This window comes from Balaenoptera ricei, chromosome 6 (assembly GCF_028023285.1).
Source record: "Balaenoptera ricei isolate mBalRic1 chromosome 6, mBalRic1.hap2, whole genome shotgun sequence".
In the NCBI taxonomy this organism is placed as follows: domain Eukaryota; kingdom Metazoa; phylum Chordata; class Mammalia; order Artiodactyla; family Balaenopteridae; genus Balaenoptera; species Balaenoptera ricei.
In genome coordinates this window covers 97,650,337-97,672,997 of record NC_082644.1, presented here as the reverse complement: position 1 = coordinate 97,672,997, position 22,661 = coordinate 97,650,337, and positions in this window count along the sequence as shown.

The following is a 22,661-nucleotide window of genomic DNA, read 5'->3' as shown; positions in this document are numbered from 1 at the left end:
ATGTATAGCTGATTCACTTTGTTATAAAGCAGAAACTAACACACCATTGTAAAGCAATTATACTCCAATAAAGCTGTTTAAAAAAAAAAAAATTGCAGCCTTTTTGGCTACATCTCACATTCTGTTCAAGGCCCAGGGCGTACCCTACACGTCTACTTCTGGAGTGGATGGGTCACCCAGGTTCTAGACAATCACAGAGGCACTCGAGCTCAGGGAACAGCCTTTCCAGGACTGCCCCACTCTTCCTTATGTGGACTAGGAAGGCAGGGAACCTGGGAAGAGAGGTCCCCTCCGAAAATGTTTCTGCCCAGGTGGAAGCATCAAGGATAGTGATTTCCAATCCCTAGTGTGTGCTATGGCTAAAATGCAGATTCCCATTCAGTAGGTTGGGGGTGGCCCTGAGGGTCTACATTTCTAACACACTCCCAGGTGATGCTGATGCTTGCAGCCCAGGAATCACGTTTTGAACAGCAACGCTCTGGGACATAGGAGGTTCCTAGTAGATGTTTGCTAATGAATTAGTCATAGATAAATTGATGAATGAACATACAAATGAATAAAACGGGGGGACTATGCTTCTAGACTCTCATACTTGATATTCATCCCCCCATGTGTTCCTTCGGATTCTTCCTTCTCTTTTATCTCTCTCTCCCTCTCTTCAATGACAGGGCAGTAGAAAGATCAAAGTCACTATCTCCAACGTACTCTCTGAGCCTCAATGTCCAAATCTATAAATGGGAATAATACTGTCTGTCTTACAGTTGCTGCAAGGACTAAATGGCTCGTAAGAAGAGATCAAGAAATGGTGGCTATTGACCATTATTCACATTAATTAACTTGAAGAGATAACAGATTCCTTTCCTCCGTGTAGAAGGAACAAGGGAGGAAATATGACTTGTACATTTATGTGCTAGCATTGTCCTAGAGCATTTGAGGCCCATAGTGTTATGCCAATTTCACAGATGGTGAAACTGAGCCCAAGGAAGAATAAGCAACTTTCACCCAAAGTCACAAAGCTGAGTAAGTGACACAGACCAGTTGTATCTGATTCCAAAGCCACATTCTTTCCCCACCATCCTGCCCCTCCCCTGTGCCCTGATTATGGGCAACATACCCCATCCAAACACAGTACTCCACAGTCAGAGGCTCTGGATATCAGCTGTCAAGGCTCCAGTTCCAACCCATGTCCAGGCTCACTCCTTGGCTGTGAAGCAGACAGCCTGTTTACAGGACACAGGTCTGGGGTGGCAAAGCCCTCAGTGCCTGTTTGTCTGCTTTTGCCTTCTCCTCTCATTCAGACCTTTAGTGAGTCAGTTATGGTCAAATCCACAGACAGTTTGTGCTGAGCTCACTGCAGCTTATGGGGAAGGTGTCTGAAGCCCTGAAGGTCACTGGGTGAAAGTGCCAAAGCAGACAGATGACCTCTTGCCTCCCTGCGGGAGGGAGCTGTTTGTTGAGTAGAGAGTTCAAGAGTATCCTCTCCAAGTCCCAAACAGTCCTGAATCACCACCCCTGCTTTCCAACCACAGATGTTTTCTTGCTCACAGCCAGGTTCCAAATGGGGCAGGCCCTACCGGATGGAGCCCTAGAAGAGACTGAGAGGGAAGAAATGTGAATCTGACACATTGTTTTCACCACTCTAAACCCGACTTCCTGGCCCCTAGCCTAATCATGCCTCAGTGTTCCCCCTCCTACGGCAGAGACGGCTACATGCTCCCCAGAGAGTCCCGCCCCCACTTCCATAGAGTGGAATTGCCACTGGGACATGGCTGTCCTTTCAGTGATCCCATTTCCCAGCACCCCTTGCTCCTGGGGGGGTGGGTCAGGTGACCACTTCTCACCAATGAGCAGGAGTGATGTGTCTCCCTCCTGGACCACGGCGTGCCTTCTCCACCCTCTCTTATCTCATCCTAGACAGAAAGAAGCCACAGGAAGAAGGAGCTTGGGTCCCTGACTCACCATGTGGAAGATTTCCAAGACCAGGAACACCCACGTAGATAGGATGGTGAGTGAGAAATAAAGCTTTATTATTTTGAAGCCACTGAAACCTTCAGATTTGCTTGTTACAGCAACTAACATTACTCTTGTTAGCACCCCCAGGGTTAAGACAACAGCATTAACTCTTATTGGACACTTGATCCCAATGACAAGTCTCATACTTCCTTGTGCACCTTCCTGCCATTTACTGCTTTTAACTGCCCTGATATACTCTTCCCTGTTCTAACTATCACAAGTTCAAACCTTATCCATCTTGTACTAATGTCAATACAACCACTTCTAGAAAGCCTTTCCTGATATCTACAACTGGTACTTCTGTCTCCCTCTTCTGAGCTCAGGCAGCAAGACTTCTTCCGCCCTGATAGCTTTGAAACTTGTTGATTCATTACTTGATCCCATCTTATCTCCCCTCCCAGTTCCTTAGAAAAAGAGCTCCACCTGCTTCAACTATGCCTTCTCCATTTATAGTAGAATCATGCCTGGTACAAATGTGTATGTGGTAAGTTTACTAAGTTAATTCAAAATCATAAGTCAAGGAAAGACTCAGAAAAGGCAGTTGATAAGAGGGAGTATTTGAGTAAACCACGCTGCAGTAACAAGTAAACCCTGACACTCCTGGTGTAACACAACACAAGGTTACCTCTGGCTTTACTCACAGACCCTCATAGGTCAGGCAGCAGAGCTCCTCCAGTCAGTGATGCAGGATCCAGTCTCCTCGCATCCCTCAAGCATCTCTGTATCCCAGGTCCTTTGCTTCTAACTGTGCGGATATGGTTGCGAGATTATGGACGTCTGCACAGGACATTTTACGGCCAGGCTGGAATTGGTGTACCTTCCCAATACTTGAACTGTTGTCTAAGCAACCAGCAGCACCGGCATTTTCTGAGAGCATGTTGAAATGCAGAATCATGGGCCCCTCCCCAAACCTAAGTCAATCTGCATTTTTATAAGATCCCTGGGTGATGGACATGTACATTACAGTGTGAAAAACACTAGTGAACATCATTTCTGCCCACATTCCATTGAGAGGAACTCAGTCACAAGACCCAAACCAACTGTGAGGAAGCCTGGAAAAATTTTCCTACCCTGAAAGAGGAAATGGACTTTAATATATGCTATATGGAATAGCAAAATGTAAGAAAGAATAGGTCCTTTCCCACCTCCAGGTCAATTAAGTCATATAGTAACTCTGTACTTCAGTCACCTGCTCTGCAGTAGGCAGGGATGGATGGATGGATGGATGGATGGATGGATGGATGGATGGATGGAGCTTCTATGCCTGTCTGAATAAGGGACAGGATGTTTCAAGATGGAGGAATCCAGCAGAAGGGCAGTTCCAACATGCTCTCTGAAAATGCCGGTGCTGCTGGTTTCATAGACAACAGCTCAAGTATTGGGAAGGTACACCAGTTCCAGCCTGGCCATAAAATGTCCTATGCAGACATCCCTCTGCTGGATTCTGCCAACATATCTGTAGAGAGATGGAAGCCAAGTGAAAAGGCACATTAAAGAAAACTCTCAGCTAATGATGTAGAAAGAACATTTAAACAGAAAAGAGCTCCCCAGTCCTCCCACCAGCAGTCATTCAACCAGTGCAAAGTCAGTAAGCAGGCACAGTAACAAACAGGAACAATCCATTGTTCATTTTCTGTGAAGTTTTGACCTGTTAGATGCAACTGTTCTCACTATTTCCACTGGTCATTGTTTCTCATTGGTTCTCATTGTTCTCATTAGTTGAAATTTATTTTAATTATTCTGTGACTCTATTTTTTTCCAGAACACAAAGATTTGAGGTCCACATACTTTCGTCTTTTCTTTATGATTGGTTAATTACCCAGCACTGAGTGGGGGGATGAGGAGTGGAGGAAACGTTTAAAAATCCTTTTTCATGTAAATACGTAGACCACTTAACAAGAAAACTCAGAGGTCCTTTGTAATATTTGTACTTGATGGTGTTTTACTTGGGAAATACTGGTAAGCCAGCTCTGATCTTAAGTCTTAAGGCACCTCATTAAAATTTAATAAAGAAAACAAAATTATTTCATTAATACAAATTAGCTTCCATGTGCCAGACATGGAAAAAATCAACCTTGAAACAAGCAAAATTTCCCCATCAACACTGAGCATATAACTTTTATAACAGATCATCTCTTGTCCAAATATATTTTTTAAATTCTTTTTGTGGATTCTTTTTTTTTTCCCCAGGGAAGGTGACTTTTTTAAAATTAATTAATTTATTTATTTGGTTGTTCTGGGTGTCAGTTGTGGCAGGCGGGCTCCTTAGTTGCGGCTCGCCAGCTCCTTAGTCTCAGCATGGGCGCTCCTTAGTTGCGGCATGTGAACTCTTAGTTGCGGCATGCATGTGGGATCTAGTTCCCTGACCAGGGATCAAACCTGGGCCCCCTGCATTGGGAGTGCAGAGTCTTATCGCTGCGCCACCAGGGAAGTCCCTGTCCAAATATATTGTATTTTTATTTTTAAGCCACAGGGAAATAAATGATTTAGGAACTCAATAGGAAAAGAAAATAAATCCTTAAAAAGTATGTATCATGGAAAGCATTTCTAGTGCTGAGTATAAATTAGCATTTCATGTTCACTCGTGATTTAACATTAGGAATCAATATGGTGTTACATAATTCACACGTGAGCTGCAAACGTGAATGGGTAATGTACATATGTACGCCATCAGTTATGGGAAAATGTCTGCATTGTTAAAGGGCCATATGTCTTTTCTTTTCCTTTTGCTCTCATTCGAGTCTAGACTGCCTCTTTTGACAAACCATCCCTCTCATGGCTTCAACAGTTGGGTTGATGACTTCCAAGTCCTCCTCTTGAATCCACCTTGCTCTTGAACTTCATACTTATCTGACCAATTCAGTGTTGGACACCTGTTTCCAGGTGACTTAGGCCACATGAAACCTCCTTGGTTGCCTATCTTGTCAATTTAACAATTAGGTAATTGACAGTGGACTTAAGTAAATACCTTAGTAAACACTTAAATTAACCCTTCTTTGATGAGTATCTGCAAAAGAGGAGGTGGGCAAAGAATTATCTTATCTCCACGGTCTTTTCTACTTCTCTAATTCTAGTGAGCATCCTAAAGTGAAATGTTAGTCCAGTATAATAAAATGATAAAATAAAAGCCAAAGATAAGTAAAATTTCTAAGTCAGGTTAGGAGGGGAAAGGAAAATATGGGAAAAATACCTCAGTGAATCCCCACAATACCTCTTGAAGGGGGTGTTACTATCCCAGTTTACAGTTAAGGAAACTGAGACTCACTGAGATTAGAAAATTCTAGCACGGGGATTTGTAGTCATGTCTATTTGGCTCCAAAGCCAACATTGTCCCCACTGTCCCCCAATAACACATACAAATGTTCTCTCTGCATCTAAGATCCTGAGGTTGCACTCAATTCTGAGAATACTTGAGGTTACGTTAATGCTGACCTCACAACGACCCTCAGCCTTCATCATCCCCCACTAAGAGTCTCTCCCAGTTACCGGGGGTCTCACCTGTGTTGAGCACATTATGTGCGCCAGGCCCTGGGCCTTAATATCAATTCACCTTCACAATACTATTAAGTAGGTATTATTACCCCCCTTTTCCAGAGGGGGAAATGGACCCAGATGAAGTCACTCCTCAAGTCAGAGAGTTGGATGAGGTGGAGTTCAGATTTGAATCTAGAGCTGTCAGACCACAAAATGATTGCTATTTCTGATTGTAGGACTGCCATTTTAGAATGGTGTCCCTATTAACAGAAAAAAAAAATCTAGACTAACAGTTCAGTGGCTTCTTGCTGATGACCAGTGAGCTCTGTCTCAGGCTGCTTTCCCTCTCAGGGCCATAATCTTCACATCTATAAAAGAGAAACCTGTCTCAATATCCCTTGATGTGGGGTGATCAAACCATCAAATCCATTAGCAAGTAATCAAATCAACAGAGTCACACACAGATTAAAAAAAAAGAAAAGAAAAAAAAGAGTAAAGATGAGTATCGTTTCATGACAAACACACACCCATGTGCACACACACAAGCATACATAGGTGTGTGTGTGCATGTGTGTATGTGCACTAGGTCATGACATAAGGTCAATTTGCCACTCTGGGCTGCTGTCAAGAGGTTGAAAGTTACAGCTTTAAGGCACCTTTCAGACTAGGAACTTCAGGCTGAGTTAGTTCTGACAGTTTTCTAATGCAGACCCACTAGTTTCCTGGATACTCTGTAAACCAATAGACAAAGGAGAACCTTAGAATCAGACGGACATAGATTTGAATCTGAATTCTTCTACTTCTCACTTTGTGCCCTTGGACAAGTCATTTCACCTCTTTGGGCTGCAGTTTCAACATCCTTAGGATTCAAGTAATAATGCCCATCTTATAAGATAACAATGAGACTTAAATGAGAAAATGCAAATACTTAGCAGAGTTCATAGCACCTAGTAATGCTCAAAAAATGTTAATTATAATCATTGTTATTAATTGGAATGTTATTATGACCATTATTTTCAAATTGCCTTGAAATTATGGGTTTACATGTCTCTTCCCAGATTAGATTTACAAAGAAATCCAAGGTATTCTTTGTCATTGCATTTCCAAAACACATTGTATTCAATGCAAATTGATTATTTGGACAGCATCTCTCAAGTTAGAACTCGGACTGGAAGATATAAAGACTACTCCACACATACTCCCACAAATTTATGAAAGGACTTTAATTCAGTTAAGAGCTCTTTGAAAAGAGAATGCACCGTCTTGAAAAGTAATAACAAAGATTAAGCATGGTAAGGCATTTTATCATTATGGGGTGAGATCACGCACATCATTTGATTTCAATCTCACAGCCTCACTCACTGTGGGGCAAATGTTATTTTCCTGCCCCATCCCGCAGATATGGATCCTAAAGTTCAAAGAGGCAGAATGACTTGCCCACACCATAGAACCAGAATTACTGACTTCGAGCTATATGTTCTTTCTCTTGTATCAGTGATTTTTTCAGTTGAGTTATCATTGACATACAATACTATATTAGTTTCAGGTGTACAACATAGTGACTTGATATTTTTATACATCATGAAATGATCACAGCGATAAGACCAATTACCATCCGTCACCATACAAAGTTGTTACAATATTATTGACTATATTCCCTGTGTGTACATTATATGCCCATGACTTCTTTATCTTATAGCTGGCAGTTTGTACCTCTTAATTCCCTTTACCTATTTTATTCATCTCCCCACCCCCTTCCCCTCTGGCAACCACCAGTTTGTTCTCTGTATCTATGAGTCTGTTTCTCTTTTGTTTAGTTTGTTCGTTTGTTTTGCCTTTTAGATTTCACATGTAAGTGAAATCATATGGTATTTGTTTTTTTCTGTCTAACTTATTTCACTTAGCGTAACACCCTCCAGGTGTATCCATGTTGCTGCAAATGGCAAGATTTCATTCTTTTTTGTGGTTGAGTAATATTCCATTGTATCTCTATACCACATCTTCTTAAATATTAGGATGTGTGCAAGAATAACCAGGGACCTGGTCAAAAACATATTACCAGCCCCACTCCCAGAGATTCTTAGTTCCTTCGTTGCGGACAAGAAGGGTTTGCTCTTTAACAAGCACCTGAAGATGATTCTAACCCAGGTGGTCAGAAAGAGGCTACTCCTTGCACCCACTGGGTCTCTTAAAGATACCCACTCACGGGCTTCCCTGGTGGCGCAGTGGTTGAGAATCTGCCTGCCAATGCAGGGCACACGGGTTCGAGCCCTGGTCTGGGAAGATCCCACATGCCGCGGAGCAACTGTGCCAGTGAGCCACAACTACTGAGCCTGCGCGTCTGGAGCCTGTGCTCCGCAACAAGAGAGGCCGCGATAGTGAGAGGCCTGCGCACCGCAATGAAGAGTGGCCCCCGCTCGCCGCAACTAGAGAAAGCCCTCGCACAGAAACGAAGACCCAACACAGCCATAAATAAATAAAAATAAATAAATTTAAAAAACAGAACAAAACACAGAGGCCCCCCATCACTGCTCATGAAACCATTGTTTAAAAAAAAAAAAGATACCCACTCACAAGCAAGGGCCGTATTTCTGTAGCCTGGCGAACCCATTAGTACATTTGCCAAAGGCTGTTCTCAGTTGGATGGGCATGTAGGGAACTGGAATCAGGAAAACTCTGCTTTTATTTTGCTGATGGTATTCATTCTTGACCAAGACTTAGGCCTTAGTGCTGACAGTGGTGAGAGGGGCATCTTTGGGTTGTCTCTCTTTTCTAATCCACTCTGCATGGCCCAGGAGTGGGACCAGCCTATATCTACACTACACCATGATGGGGATGGTGTAGGTGCCAGAGTTCTGAAGGGCTTTGGGATAGTGAAGTTCCATCCTCTGAGAAGCCATCCTCAACTCCTTTAGCCAGAGGTGGTACCTCCAACCATGGCTCCCATATCCTTTGTGTACAGAGTAATGTAATTGTTACTTTACAAGCCTGCCACCCAGAAAGAGAGGTGCAGGGGAGGGTGGGCAAGGAAATCACATTTTATTCATCTTTCTATCCCCAGTACCCAGTCCCAGGCACTCAGCAGATACTCACGGAGTATGTGAACCAACGAACAAATGAGAAAATGCAGAACAAACAGAATCATGACTTATTATGATGTTTAATAAAAGTTTCCTAGATGCTTTTGTCTTTTTCTAGTCATTAGGTTTGAGCACCTCAAGACTTCAAAGGAGAAGATCTTTTTTTTTTTTTTTTGACCATGATAAAAACTTCCTTTATTTTTCTTGGAATACTTTAAAAACATAAAAAAGAATACTTCTCATGAAGCTATAAAAAATGATGCACAATAAACTCTGTGGTTTGTGAGACCTGAAACACCATAAACTGTTTTGAAAAGATAATTTTACTGGAAACAATATATTTGGAAACGAATTTGCCATCTCAATGGCCAAACGTTGGCCTGCTAATCCCCTAGAGAAATATGGGGTATGAGGCTTTGTGGTGCAACCAACAAGCAACATTTCACAGAAGGATTTTCCCAGGACAGGTCTTGTGCACACAGCATCTTGTCCAGTGTTCTAATGGCGTTCTCTCAGTCAACCTCTGACAAAGAGGGTACCATTCCCATTTCACAGCTGTAGTGACTAAGGTTCAGAAATCACATGGCTAGTAAGAAGTGGAGCTGCATTCAAACCCAGGTCCTTTTGAGTCTCAGTGTGTGGACTTCATGTAATACGGAGGCTAAAAGCACTTTCAATTAACTCTACTCTAATACAAATCAATGAAAATCCAGGCAGAAAAACCATCTTCCCTTCTCAAAGAACCCCACTTGACTCCTTCCTCAGTCTCCCCTGCCACATGCTATGAGCTGTATAAAACATGTGAAATTTCCTGATAGCTGTTGCACCATTACCGTGAAGCCCCCAAGTCATGTGGACCTTCAGAAAAATCAGGTTGCAACAAATAGACAAAATATAATTTAAAAATAAATGTTCATCAGATAAAGTTTGGAATGAATGGAAAATAAAATACAGTGCCCATAATATACCATCCAGACACTGTAAAGTATTTGATTAACATTTACTTGGAGAAATATACTACATCTTTTTGTGTTTCCATTTAACACTTCTTGAGGTATAGTTGATGTATGATATTAAATAAGTTTCAGGTGTACAACATAGTGATTCACAACTTTTAAAGGTTATATTCCTTTTATAATTATTATAAAATATTGGCTCTATTCCCTGTGTTGTACTATATATCCTTGTAACTTATTTGTTTTATACATAGTAGTTTGTACCTCTTGATCCCCTACCTATCTTGGCCCTCCCCCCTTTCCCTTTAACATTTATGCAGACACAGTCTCCCATGCATTGAAGTAGTCTTCATGGGTTTTACTGGGTGCATAATACTCCATTAAGGAAATGTCTATTAGTTAATCATTCTTTTTTTATTACATGTTTAGGTCATACCTAGTTGTTCATTACTCTATGCAATTCTGTAATGAACAGCTTTGTAATCAAAGCTTTTTAGAAAACCTTATGATTATGACATCAGGTACATCCTCAGAAATGGAATTATAAGTCTATTAGGTATGAACATCCCACCAGTTGCCCAGCGTTTTCTGAAATCTTGTGCTGTTCTGTACATTATCACCAGTGCAGTTCCTTTCGCTGGACCAGGGCGGCCTTCCTTGGAGCCCCGCACTCAGAAGGGCTCGCTGTTGGGTTTAATGCTCAGTTAGCATCATCTTGAAATCAGTAATAATTTTATCTTTGAATATGTGTTTGTGAGTAAAGCCTGATGGACCACGGGAAGAGTCAGGTGAGCAGAAGAGATACGGGTAACATGTGCATCCACCATTCACGTAGAGTGTCAGCCATGCCTCATGAGTAGAAAATTCCGGTGAATCCACAGTGTGTGGGAGTTCAGTGAGGCTCAGAGCAAACGCAAGGTAAGTGTGTTGCTTCTACGACTGAATAAGCTGGGGGGGGGGGGGTGGCTCTGACCGTGCTAAGAGACCAAGCTTTTTATTAGAACCAGAACTCGCTTCACACAAGCACCCAGCCCTGTCAGGTTCTAGCCAGCAACTTAGTTCAGTTTCTTTTTAGTCCATCCTTACTGCCAAAGGTAGGGAATGTTGATAGAATGTGCACATACCAAGAAGTGGATTAGAAACAGCTGAGTTAGTTTTGTGCGGCATTTTCGCTGTTCTGGTAAGAATGAAAGGTATCTGCATGGACAAAGGACAGAAGATGAATTTCAAATGTAGCACAAACACAGAATGCATAATTTTGGTGATTCCACATACGAGTCTCCTCCTCTTTCTAATGAACCCAGTCACTTCGAGGGAGTCGGAGCAGGATTGAACTAAGAGCCACCTTCCTTCTTCTCCTCCCCACCGTCTGATAACTACAGGCCATTGATGGCTTTTCCCACAATCTAATCCATGACCGAGTGACCAGCCGCCCAGGCCAGCTTCTCCAGATAGTGATGGGTTAATAGCAATGTTGGTTTGGGGACTAGTGTTTGGTAAAAGGCAACTGGGCTACTGTTTCTTTATTACCATGTTCCCTCTAACGCTTAGGTTCTTTATTTACTTGCTTGCTGGTAAATCTTTATAGCCTCGTTCTGCCGAATATTGCTCTCCTTTAGGTTAAGGCCTCATTTCTGAAATACAACTCTTGAACTTTGAACAGCTATAAATTCACTCTTGCTCTTATGAGTTGACTCTTCTTTGCAAAATTACCAAGGTTTCCCTCTAAGGACATTATTATAGCAAAGTCATGTTATATGTTTTATAGCCAGTGTGCAAGATCCCCTCAGCTGCTAACCTATAGCCCGGAGAAGAATACACCTACCTCTAGGGCCTTGGTTCTCAAATGAGGCCCATTAGGAGGCGCTGAGGAGCCTCACAAAGTAGGGATGGCTGGGTCTCACCCTCCCCGATTCTGATTCAATCGGTCTGGGGCACATCCTGGGCTCTGAGAGTTTTAAAGACTTTCCAGGTGATTCTCTATGCAGCCCCAGTTTGGGAACTGCTTAGGGGCACTGCTCTAAGATCTCATTTGTTTAAATTCCGAGGAGGAAATCCATCCAGCCGGCTTAGTCAGACCATCAGCCTCCATACCAGTAGGATTCAGCAAACCATTATGGAGCCCCTGCTGTCTGACAGGCCTGATCCTAGGCCCTTTAGCAATGATGAATAAAATAAGCCCCCAGCCCGGAGTAGCTTCCCAGATGGAGGGCAGGTGAGAAGGTGAGCAACCAGGATGAGAGAAGCAGAGTGTCAGGAGAGCACCTAGAACAGAGATACAGCCAGGAGCCCATAGGACATGGTACACACATGCAGCCTCTGGGAGGGGACTTACAGGGCACTGTGCCAATGGTACATCAGGAGGAAAAGCAAAAAAGGCTGCACAGCGTGAACTCCATGGCAGGAACAATGCCTTCTTTGACTTTGTGTCCCAAAGGACCACCACAGTGCTGCCTCATAGTAGGTGGTCATCAACAAACGTTTGAAGACTAAACGAATGGCCCTATTTGTAGCATCAGATGCTTAAAGGACCAAAATCAAAAAGGTTGGAAAGCTATGTCTGAGCCAGATCATGCAATCCTGGAAAGTTCTTGAGCTGGGTAGCTCCATCATCTGAGCCATTCAATGGAAAAGAAATCTGACAATAGATAAGGTGATGCTTCGTTTGGAGACTAAACCTAGAGATGGTTTAGGAAACAAGAGCCCAGGACAGGGGCTGATGGGGACCTGAACTAGACCAGGAAAAGTGGAGATAAAGTGGAAAGTCGTGCTAAGAGATTGTCCACAGATGTGTTTAGGAAAGAAGCCTTATTTTGCGATATCTCACCCATATCCTCTCCTACCCGGACAGCCCAGAGAACTTCAAACGCTACCACTGTCACCTAATCTGACTCTTTAGGCAGAATGGACACAGACGCGAGCATCTGCTCCCTGGCCTTCCCCAGTCAGCCCCCTCTGCATTCCCAGAGCCCACCTGCAGTAGTCATAGTACATGCCATTTGTTGACTACCTGCCATGTGCCAGGCTGTAGAAGTAGACACATTTGGGGTGTCTGCTCAACTCTGATGATGCATCCACAGCCCTAGCTAAAAGGGTGAGTGATAGAAGAGATGCCCTGAATTTGAATCCTACCCCTTATTAGTTACTTACACAGTTACTTAGCCTTGCAAGGCCTTTACCGTCTATAAGAAGGAATAATAATAGTGTCTGCCCCCTAGGGCTGTTGGCAGAGCTAACTGAACGGACACTTGGGAAGCCTGTAACAACACCTGGCCCGAAGAAAGTACTGTATTCCATGTCAGCACTTTCCTCTCATTTCACTCCTCGCAGTCAGCCGAGGGGCACACCTACTCCCCCAGCGGAAAGAGAGCTGAACACAGCCTCCTCCAGGCCTCAGCTCAAAGAGTCAGAGCAGGAAGAGGGCTGAAGAGGTTCTGCTATCCCAGGCTTTCCAGGCTGGAAGAGGAAGGTCACGGAATCAAACCTCCCCTTTTATGGACGGGGGCACCAGGCCCAGAGAAGAGCAGCCATTAAGAACAGATCCAAGTGCCGACCTGGGAGGCTGTTTTGTTTCCCTCCTGCTTGAGGGGCAGAGGTGCCATAAACCTCCCTAGAAAACTCTCCTCCCAGGAGATTTTTTGCTACAACTAGGTCTGACCACCTCCTGTGGGTAGCCAAACCCACATCAAACCTTCTTCCCCATACAAATTAATCACCTCCACAAGACAGGAAATGTTCGATTCTTTTTTTACTAGAAATGCACCTCTTTAACAGCTACTCAGTCATTGAATGTCACCACATACTAAATAGAGAGAGAAGGAGGAGGGGATCAGGATTAGCAATGACTCTTTCCCAAGCAGATTAGATTAACCAAAAAGTCCCTATCTTCATCCAAATTGTCAATGATGGTTCGTTTTGTGTGTTAACTTGCCTGGGCCATGGGGTGCCCAGACATTTGGTTAAACATTATTCTGGGTGTGTCTGCAAGGGTGTTTCTGGATGAAAGTAACATTTGAATTGGTGGACTGAGTAAAGCAGATTGCCCTCCCTGATGTGGATGGGCCTCATCTAATCTTTGAAGGCCTGAAAAGAACAGAAGGCTGAGTATGGGAGAATTCATGCTCTCTGCCTGTCTTCAGGCTGGAATATCAGTCTCCTCCTGACTTTGGACTCAGAGCCAAGCTAGAATTTGCACCATGGGCTCTTCTGGTTCCCAGGCCTTTGGATTCAGACTGGAACTTACGCCAACAGCTCTGGGTCTCCAGCTTATCCCCTGCAGCTCTTGGGACTTCTTAGCTTCCATAACTGCATCAGACAGTTCTTAGAAACATATATATATATATGTTCTATTGGTTCTGCTTCCCTGGGGAACCCAGACCACTACATTATCATGAAGGGCTTTGCATGCACATTCACATTTAATTCTCATGACAGTCCTCAGCAGAGGGAAAGGTAGTGACAGTAGAGGTCTTAGTCTGCTTGGGCTGCCATAACAAGATGCTACAGACAAGGTGATTTAAACAACAGAAAGTTATTCTTCACAGTTCTGGACAATGGGAAATTCAAGATCAACCTGCAGACTGATAGTTAATTTTTCGAGCTCTCTTCCTGGCTTCCTGGCTTCTTGCTGTGTCCCCACACAGCAGAGAAAGAGCGAGTGGGCCAGCTCTCAGGTGTCTTTTCTTATAAGGGCACCAATCCCATCATGAGGGCCCCATCCTCATTACCTTGTCTAACCCTAACACCTCCCAAAGGCCCCATCTCCAAATACCATCACATTGAGGGTCAGGGCTTCAATATACGAATTTTGGAGGACATGAACATTCAGTTGAGAACAATATGTCTCCCATTTCACAAATGAGAACACAGAGGCTTGGAAAAGTGAGGTAACTTGCCAAAAGTCACCAAGCTTATAAGTACAAGAATCAGAACTTAAAATTTTTATGGACTTTTATGGAGACAAGTGAAGCAACTAAGCCCGTGAGCCACAACTACTGAGCCTGCGTGCCACAACTGCTGAAGCCCACGCGCCTAGATCCGGTGCTCCGCAACAAGAGAAGCCACCGCAATGAGAAGCCCGCACACCTCAACGAAGAGTAGCCCCCGCTCGCTGCAACTAGAGAAAGCCCGCGCGCAGCAACGAAGACCCAACGCAGCCAGAAATAAACAAAATTAAATCTTTAAAAAAAAGAACTTGGGGCAACATTTCTCCCGCAAATGCCATTCTTTCTACTATGACCATTGTTTTTATGTCAGCTATTCTAACACACAGCAAGGACCTCACCTTTAGAAATAGCCAGTAAAGATAGGAAAAGTAAGTTGCTCTATCTCGTTGGTTATCTGGGACTACTAATTAAAGTGACAGCAAGACTTCATCTTTCACTCATCAGATGAAAATTGACAAAAATTTAAAAACTAATAATACCTAGTGTCAGTGAGGGAGGGGGAAAGGCATGCTCTTAAATACTGCTTGCAGGAACACACATCAGTGGACTGTTTTGAGGGCAATTTAGCAGTATCCATAAAAATTTTAAACATGCATTCTCTTTGATCAAGCAAGTTGAGTTCTTGATACCTACCCCAGGGAAATACTTTCACATGGGTACAAAGAGGTATACACTGCATTTTCTGGGAAAAATGAAACATTGGTAGCACCATGTTACCCATTGGAAGGGAATGGTTAAAAGACCTGGGGTGCATCCAAACTCTGGCATCTGTGAAACCAGCCAAAAGAATGTGGTTGATTTGTATATTCTGACATAGATTGTTTTATTCAGTTAAAAAAAAAAAAAGTAAACTGTGGGATATGTATAGCATAATTCTATTTATGAGACCAAAAAAAAAAAAAAAACACACCATAATGTCCACATTATATGTCTACAAGTATGTAATTTCATTTAAAAAATCAAGGACACATAGACATGAGGGAAAAGGGGAGCAAAAACTCTCTTTTGTTCTGAAAAATGTATTGATTGAGATTGCACAGACTACATTCACGTTATTGTTTGTATAATTGTAATAAAGAAATACATAAATAAAAGCACGGAAAAGAAGGTGCTTTCCTTCACAATGTTTCCTTTTTCCTTCTTCTAAGAATGATCTCGTGGGGTCGACAGGATAGGATGCTTGCCTCAACATTCTTTTTTTTAAAAAGTATTTATTTATTTGGCTGCTTGGGTCTTAGTTGCGGCATGCGGGATCTTTAGTTGCAGCATGTGGGATATTTTAGTTGCAGCGTGCGGGATCTAGTTCCCTGACCAGGGATCGAACCCAGGTCCCCTGCATTGGGAGCATGGAGTCTTAACCACTGGACCACCAGGGAAGTCCTGATTGCCTCAACATTCTAAATAAGAGATCAGAGAGCCTGAGGGAAGAGGAACTTGTCTGAGTAACAAGATGTGTTAGTGACAAAGCTGGGACCAGGATCTGGGTCTCTGGACTCCAGTTCCAGTGTTCCAGAGATTACACCCTCTGCTTCATTCACCTTCCAAAGTCTTCACTCCACCTTGCCCACGATCAATGGAAGCCATCTACCCATTCTTTCAAGAGAAACTCCAACTCTTAAAGAGTTAAAAGGCTTCAATACTTTTCTTCTCTCTCTCCTGTTTTTAAAGCACCACTGGGATTGGAGGCAGCATCCTCCAAATCTCTACTTGAAATCGGCAGGTTCAGTGTTGTGAAGGACTCGTCTGATGTTCCGTCCGATTTCCATCCAAGTAAATCTCGTTTTGCTGATGTCTGTAAAGTCTGACTTTATAGCAGAGAGCTCTCCCAGAACTCTGTCTTTAATAAAAGGGGAAAGAAGTGGAACTACTAATTTAGTTTCTTTAAAAGGCATGTATTTTCATGCACATTAAGTCCATCTGTTGGTGAAATGGATGCCTTTGCACAGTGTATAATTTGATAAAACCCAAAAGAACTCAGAGCTCCCAGCTTGAAGCAGAAATAGAGAAAGCGGCTGGGAACCTGACTAAAGTGGAGAAATCCACCAAACACTATTTTTAGAACTAAAAACTGATTTAAAAAATACCCATCATGGAGACAGATTAGTGTTCTCCGTGTAAGTGTCTCTCAGCACATTTGAACTGCTTTAGGGACCAAGATCAAAGGGCCCACTGTCTCTGCAGCTCATTTACTGGGGATATCTTGTTCACGGCACCGTGCAACGTCTGAGCACCTCACTTCCTGCCTTCACACTGTCCAGTGGCTCCCCACTGGCTATACAGAGCTTACAAACTAGCAGCCACGCTTTATTTTGCTAGTGCACAGTGTTCTAAAATTTGAAATGTTGACAACATTTAAACCTTGGCATTTCACATTAATAATCAGAAATTTCACAGAAAAAAAAATCAGAAGACCTGGCCATGTTGGGTCCAAATTCCTGCCAAGCGTTAATGGGCTGAGGCTGAGTAGCAGAGGCATAATCTTAGACAGAATTCACTTCTTGCCACAATCCCTGTCTGTACCTGCCTGGCCCCTATGGACACTTGAAGTTGCAACACCTGGTCTTGAGGATTATTGTCTAAAGTTCTTAGAAGGACATTCAAGTTCCTTCACTATTGGCTTCTGGCCACCTCCTCCATCTTCATCCTCTCCCAGTTCTTTACCCATTTATTTAGTCAATAAACCTGCTTTGAGAGCTGCCATGCACTAGGCTGTGTGCTAAGTGGGTACTGAGATGAATGAAAAGCATGTATCAGTCAGGGTCCCAGCAGATGGCACACACAAAGTAGAACAGTTCAAGCAGGACTGGTTGAATAGTAGGGGAACCACAAGGAGAGTGTAGCACCCTGAGCTCAGAAACTCTGGGACTGGTGGTACCTCTAGGCCTGAAGTGGGGACTTGCTTACTGGGAGAGAAGCTATGACCTATTGCTAGGAACACAGCCAGCCCAAGATAACCCTGCAGAGCAAGAGCTCAGGGGAAGATCATCTGCTCTCACTCTCCTCTCTACCCCCAGTCTTCTGTGGGGACTCCTCCCTTGGCCAGAGCCAGAAGCAAAGGGCAAGGAGGCCTCTTGATGCAGGTCAGCTTCCCTGGACAGAGAACAGGGCAGAGAATGGGCAGAGTAGATCCAAGCTGCAAACAGAAGACACTGAGCCAGCCCCGTTCTGTCCTTCAAGGAACTCAGTCTAGTGAGAAGAAAGACAAGACCAACAAACAATGCCAGTGAAATGGGGGCAGAACTTTGTTAATGAGAATCATGGCAGGCTATAAGAGCTCAGCAGGGATAACTACCCAGGCAGAGGCAGTCAGGAAGCCTCCCAGAAACAGATAGAAATCACTGAAGAACAAGGATGTATTGATAGCCAGATAGAGGTGAGGAGGGAGAGGTGGGCTGTCCCAGGAGAGGGACATCCGATTGCTTAGGCTTCATAGCCATCGCATGCTCAGTCCCTGAGTCACCCAATGTTCCCCAAACATCTCTGGCTCTTTTGCACCTACGTGGCTGTGCATAGACCCTTCCGCAACTGGGAGAGCTTCCCCTCATCCTTTTTGGGAAGCTGTCTCATCCTCATCCTCTCTAAGCAATTCCACTTCTGTGTGTACCCGATAGAAATGTGAACATACATGCACCAAAAGACACACATTAAAATGCTCACAACAGCACTATGCATAGTAGCCAAAAGTCCATCAACAGAGAATGGATCACTGAATTACGATATATCCATGGAATAGAATACTATACAGCAATGAGAATGTATGACCTATAATTATGTGCAAAAATATGAAACAATACACAAATATAATATTCAGTAAAAGAAATCAGACATAAAAAGAGTACATCTCATAAGATTCCGGTGATAAAAAGTTCAAAAACAGGCAAAATCAATCTGTGGTGTTAGAATTCAGGATAGTAGTTACCCCTTAGTGGGTGGAAGTTACTGCAAGGTAGCACAAGATGGAGTGTCCTGTGTTGCTAGTAATGTTTCATGAGCTGGGTGCTGGTCACATGGATTCACAAAGATTCGTTGAGCTGTATACACTTATGATATGTATACATTTTTCATGTTATACTTTGTCACCTTCGCTGGGAAGTCTTCCCAAGTTATTGAATAACAAAGCCTTCATGTCCCAAGAGCTCAGAAAACCCTTCTATAAAACTCACCCAAGACTTCTGAAAACCCTTGAGGAAAGAGAAATGACTCAGGAGCCCTGGACCTGCCTTGGACAGGTTCTGGATGAATCTTGTCCACTCTCTCGGCTCCACCTACTGCTTTAAAATGACGCAATGGAGTAGATGTGCTCCCAGTGATCAGGAGTTTTACAGGCATCAGAGATCAATGGGTCATCCAGCATTTTCTGAACTCCCTTGCCAATCCCGGACAGCCTCTGCTCGTAAAACAACTCGGAAATGGCTGCAACTCTCAGCTGAGTGGTTCCCAACTTTCTCATCAAGGAGGAAGCCTGTCACTAATTTTCTCCCATGAGCCCCACATAATGAAAGAGGATGCAATTTTCAAAAGATGTTTATTGTAATGTTTATGTAATGACCCATTTGTTTTAATCAAGACATTTATATATAGCTGCCAACCTGACCTTGTGACCAGCGTTAGATAACCAGTATACCTCCAATGGGCTGTGTAATTTCTGCTCAAAGCAGAATAATATGATAGTTTAGTTCACCCGAGAATACCCATAGCAGGGGCTCAATGTAGGATTTCCATGATTAAGTTTGTGTGATAGACATTCACTCAGAACCCTTATTTCTTTTTCTCAAACCTCTCAAGATGGCACCCCTGAGCCAGCACCACCATATTAGTTCCCCATCCCACAGACGGAAGAGACTTTGGGTTTTGTCTATAGATATTTCTTGGTACTATTTCCTGACTTCTTTTCAATAAGGATCTTAGAATGATACGGTCTTTGTGATGCTACAGAAGCCAAGTGAAATGAAAGATGATTATTTTAATAATACCAATACTGGCTGCCATTTATGCTTCTTCTCTTATGCGCTGTTACTATCCTAGGTACCTTATATGGGTTCATGTGGCCTGTGAAGTCAGATAGCATGAGTTCATATCCCACCTCTGATCCTTACTGGTCCAACGGACCTTAAGTGAGCAGGTACTTAACCTCTCTGAGTCCCCATTTCCTTATCTATAAGATGGGTCTCCTAACATAGGCCACTGAATTATTAGGAAGATCGAATGCATCTCATCCATGAGGACACATGGCCTAGTGCTTGGCAAATAAGGATGGCTCAAAGAAGTTAGTTACTGATAGAAATTCTACTTTCTTCACAACAGCCCTTTCAAGAGAGCATCATTATTCCCATTTTATAAAGGAAAAACTGAGGCTCAGAGACTTGCCCAAGATCACACAGCAATCGAATGGCAGATCCAGGATTTTTGACCCTGGTTGTGCTCGACACCAAGGCCTGCTCTCTTTCCACTAGTCAACCTCAGCAGATGTGGCTGAATGCCTCAGTACTTGCTCCTAGTGCCTTATAAACACAGATTATTTTTAAGAGAAAGGATATATTATTTTACTTGATTATTTAAAAGAAAAACTATAAAAGTAGGTAAGACCTTTGCCCTTGTCATAAAAACTTTTTTCCAAGTTCATTGTTTATGGACCCATTCAGGATTGTCAGCCCTAATTTTGTGACTGTTGCCAATCTTGTTTCAGGCTTTAGCAAAAGGCTCAGAGAGCCCTGGCCAAGCCGTGTGACCTTGAACACCTCCTTCCCTCTCAGCTGGGCCTCGGTTTCCCCTTATGTAGAACAAGAGAGGGGACGGAGGCTCCCCCAGTCCCTGCAGCCTTGACAATGGAAACCTCTCTCCTGATACCATCTCAGGGCCTTTTAAGCAGCTGGGCTTCAAACTGCCCTATCTGATTCGTGCCCTGTCTTCCTGAACTATGTCAGAGGGGAAAGAAAAAAAAAAAAAAGAACTCAACATCTGTTACCATACGATGGCTGGGAACTCATTCCTCAGACATTTTTCATACTTGACCAGAAGGGCATTTCGTCACGAGTAATAGGATCCGTCCCTTGCTTCCTGGCTTCCTCTGCACTTTGCTGATAAGACAGTAACGAATGTGCTGATGCGCATTTCCAGGAATCCACGCCTCTCCCTGGCCCAGGCCAGCACTGCTGCCTTCTCAGAGGCAGGTACCAGACCCCAGTGCCCGCAAGGCCTTCCCGGGCAAGCCGGCCAAGCCAATGTCCTTGGGCTCCCTTCCCTCCCCACCAGCACCTCCTCAGGCCCCTGCAGGCAGGGATTGGCCACTGGTGCGGCCATCAATCAAACACACTTCTCCCTGGCTTCCTTGGTCCCCGGTCCAGTTGGGGGAGAATCGACCCTCCCTGCTAATTTCTGCATTTCCTGGCATGGAAAGAGCTAAGTACACCCTCAGTCCCACCAAGGGCCCAGGGGAAGCTCTGCCACTCACTCCCGGGGTGACCTGGGACAGGTCTCTTAACCCCTCTGGACCTCCATAATAGCTAATATTTATAGAACACTCACCATACTAGGCAGTGTTCTAGTGACTTTTTATAGGAATCAACTCATATTTAAACCGATCAACAACCTCACGTCATGTGTGATTGGTTTTATTGTTACCTGACTTCACAGGTGAGGAAACTAAGCCACCAAGAAGTCTTCACCTAAGACCAGACACACTTGGGATTTGAACTCGGGCCCCCAGTCTCCTGGGGGCTCACTCTTACCAGTAAGCAAGGACTTGCTTCCCTCCAACACCGTGGTCTCGGGCAGGACTTCTTTACAGTTTTCAAAATCATTGAGGATCCCAGAGAGCTTTTGTTTCTGTGGGTTACACGAGTCACCATATTAGAAATTAAAACTGGAAAAAATTTAAAGCCCAAGAATACACTGCACACGTTCTATTAGTCATCAGAGCAACGATCTTCTCACACGCCGAGTGGTCTCCAAAATACTCTACTGTACGCCCATGACAGAATGGAGGTGAGAAAAGCAAATGACATCTTAGTATTATTACAAAATAGTTTTGACCTGGCAGACCCCCTGAAAGGCTGCCGGGGACTCCCAAGTATCCCCAGACCACACCTGAGAACTGACACACTACACCGCCTCCTTTACCTTATAGAACGTGTGCCCAAGAACGTCTCCCCTCCCCCTCACAGGGTATTGATTCAGTCAATAAATATCAATGGAGCACCAGCTGTGTGTGAAGCACGGTGCTAGGCACCGGGATGCAGGGATTAACAAACACATGCCTGCTCTGTAACGCTTTCAGTTCACTGGAGGAGACAGACATTAAGCAAAAAGTCCTTCCAATAAGTAATTTTAAACCATCAAAATTATTAGGAAAAAATGGGACACAATGGGACCATAAATCAGAGTCACGACGTAATTTGAGGCATCAGGGAAGAGCTTCCTGAGGAAGCAGCAGATCTTGCTGAGGACTTGGAAACTGGAACTCTGCTTTGCAGGAAGACCCTGCTGGCGGTCTCCCCGGCTGCGTCATAGCCTCCCTCTTCCCGCTCCTTCTGTTAAAGCTTTTCAGTCCAAAGACGCTCGCCCTTGGGCTCCTCTCGATTTCAGCTCAGAAACCCCTCCCTCCCAGCATTGGGGACCAACACAACTGCTCCCAAGGCTTCTGTGTAGTGGCAGAAAGTGGAGGCCAGGGAGAGAGGTGGTAACTCAGGGAGGGAAAAGATCTCTGGCTTTGGGCTCCGCTCCTGTCTCAGGCTCCCCCCTTCCTGTTCACGTGACCCCCGTCAAGCCCTGGCTCTGGAATCTCAGCATCCCCAGCTGTACCCACAAAGAATAATAACACCTCCATCACATGGTCAGGGTGATAACTTGGTGAGTCAGTGTGTGCAAAAACACCTTGTGAATGCACAACATATTCAGAAATTCGCAAACATAAAGTGCCATGTGAGCACAGCAATAATGATATTTAATTCGAATCTGACTGTCAGACACAGTGGACGAAGCAGCTTTATCTCTGTTGCGTGTTGAACGCCATGCTTAAATATAGAGCATTTCAAAGAAAGTCTGTAATTCAAAATATATATTCTTTGAAGGATGCATAGTGGTTTTTGTTCTTTTTCTAAATGTGGAGCCACAAATGCAAAAGAGCAGCTGTATTTTCTTCAAGACAAAAGTCTTGGTGATTCAGAACTTGTCTTTGCTCATCTTATCTTATC